Here is a 2,651-nt window from a genome sequence, read left to right as displayed (position 1 = left end):
TCAACTTGGATTGCTGAATGGCTTGTCTGATCTCCATCCATTCGCTGTATCCATAGCAGCCTAGGTAGGAAGGATACTCGGTAACAACATCAAGATTGTCCATGGTGATGAGCATTGAGACAAGAGTTCTACCGTCTTTGGATTGTCCGCTGATGATATCGCTGATGATTGGGCAGGGACTGAGTCTCTTTTTCAGCTTTGCTTCGCTCCATTGCTTGTCCTTGTCTTGTAGCTTCTTCTTCTTCTTGCGATCAGCTTCAGCTATTGAAAGAAGTTTAGCTTGGGCTTGGACAGCACTCACCGTTTTCTTGGACTTTTTCTTGGGAAGGACTTTAGCAGCTAGTGACTTGGCCAGCCTTAGGCTGTCTTTAGTCTGCTTCTTTTGAAGCTATAGCTCTTCTTCAACCCTTAATGCCTCGAGTCTTTCAGCTTCAGAAAGGAAGTCAAACTCACCACCACTAGAGGTACGAAGAGGAATTTTTACTCTAGTCTAGTCGAGCGACTCCTTAAGCTGAGACATCTGCTGGTCTGTTGGAGCATAAGAGCTGGGTTGATCAGATACCCACTCCAGTCGACCGCAGGTTGTTGAAAGGATGTAAAGTTGGTACTCTGAAGTGATCACTACCTGAGAGGTAGAGTCTTCAAATAAGGTTTGTTGAGGGCTTGCGAAAAGTACCTTCAAGTTGCCTTCTTCAGCGACCGCCTTGCCTTTCGACTTGGGGTCCTGGTGCCCTGATGGAGTCGATTCACCTTGTCTTTGCTCCCCCTGGGATTGAGCTTCCCCGAGGGCAACATCTTTGGTGACGGTTGATGGCTTCTGGAACTTGATGGTAAAGTCATCTTCATCATCATCGTCGTCGTCACCATCTAGATCATCTCCGGTGTCTGGAATGACAAGTTCATCATCGTCTTCATCATCATCATCTTCATCCACATCAACATCATCATCATCACCAGCAGCAGTGACGGTATAGACATCATCCCTAGGGATGGCTTTTACAACCTCAGCTTGAGCAGCTTCGGTGGTAGGGATTATAGGAGCAACAACTGCTTCAGCTTCAACAGCCTCAGCTTCAACTGCATCTGAAGCTGATACTAGGCCAACAGCCTGAGAAGCTGTAGGAGCAGCATCAAATGATCCACCAGCATTGGACTTCATCTCCCCCTCTCTGGCTAAAACTTGAGAGATTTGGCTAGAGAGTTCGTCCAAGCGCTGACGCTGGAGAAACATGGAATCCTCCAGCCTTTGCAAAGAATTGGCTAGAGTTGTCATTGCCTCACGCGTCTCATGGAGTTGATCACGATCATCAGCAGAGAAGGTGGGTGCACTCACTGGAGATGGTTGACGGACAACATCCAGGATTTGCTGAAGAAGTCCAAGTTGCTGATCAACAATCGCCTGAGCCTCATCAGCCCTGCTGTGAAGAACAACAATGGCGTCGTTGTTGGCGTGAACAGCTTCTTGGAGAGTCTGGAGCTGACTCTGAACTTCTTGAACGTCCGCCTGGAGGGCTAGGAAGTTCGCATCAAGATTGCCTTGGCGGGGCATCTCTTGGTGAACTTCGTTGACCTTGGAGAGAACGGTATCAACGGCCGGAAGGAGAAGCTTGACGTCAGATGCCATATCATAGTCATCATCAATGTCTTCATCTCCTCCATCATCTTTCTCTCTTTCTCCCTCTTCCACCTCTTGAGCATCTGGCTGATGCATCAAGGAAGGATCTGTAAAAGAAGAAGTGTGAGCTAAAGGCTCAGGGTTAGAAGAAATGAAGGGGTAGGAAGATGGAGTACCTGAGGGGCCTTCAGTGACATCAAAAGGACCGTCACTGGTGGGAGCAAAGATGTCCTCGAGAGGATGGACATCCGTATGCTGAGGAGCATCGAGAGGAGCAGCCTCAGGTCCTGTGGTGAGTGTCTCAGTATCAGGTAGGATAGGCGCTGATACATCATGGATACGTGTAAAGACCAAGGAAGGAGGGGAAGAGAAAGCGGTTGAGAAAAGATGTGGGTGTTCAGCAATGGCGGCGCTGATATCAACACTTTCAGTGATTTGGGTCACTGAAGTGATTGGTAAAGGTACCACTGGTACGACAGTGATAGGAGAGATCATTGAAGAGCTGGGAGGGTTAACAGAAAATGCCTCGGGGGTAAGGCTAGTTTCAATAACTGAAACCTGTTGAGAGGCTCCAGCTAGAGACGTGGGTGTCCCCCTTTTTGGCTTTCTTGGCTCTCTGAGGAGAACCAAGAGTGGGTTGAGAGGGGCGTTTAGAAGAGGTTGTGGTGGCTAGGCTAGACGCGGGGGGGTTTACGCTTGTCCTTGCCACCTGAGAGGAAGAGGTAGTGATGGACACAATGGAAGAGAGTGCCACATCACTGTCCCTCAGCTTGTGTTCCAGAATCCTGGAGCCAAGCCGGCAAGCTGGAAGGTTACCTTATGTAGGGCAAAGACTTTTGAAGATTTTAGTCATTACCATAGAGAGGAACCTGGTGTAAGGCACCACCTTTTCTCGCTGGCGGTTGTTCAGCTTCAGCACCAGGTCATCGAAAATGACCGCAGCATAATTTATATTTCTACGCTGAATCGCAGAGATGCCTATCGTCAAGGCAATCCTGGAGGCCTGGTCCTGACCACCAGTCTTTCCACCCATGCA

The sequence above is a fragment of the Cynara cardunculus genome (genome assembly GCF_001531365.2).
Source record: "Cynara cardunculus var. scolymus isolate 2C chromosome LG 7, CcrdV1, whole genome shotgun sequence".
Taxonomy (NCBI): Eukaryota; Viridiplantae; Streptophyta; class Magnoliopsida; order Asterales; family Asteraceae; genus Cynara; species Cynara cardunculus.
This window is presented reverse-complemented; position numbering follows the sequence as displayed.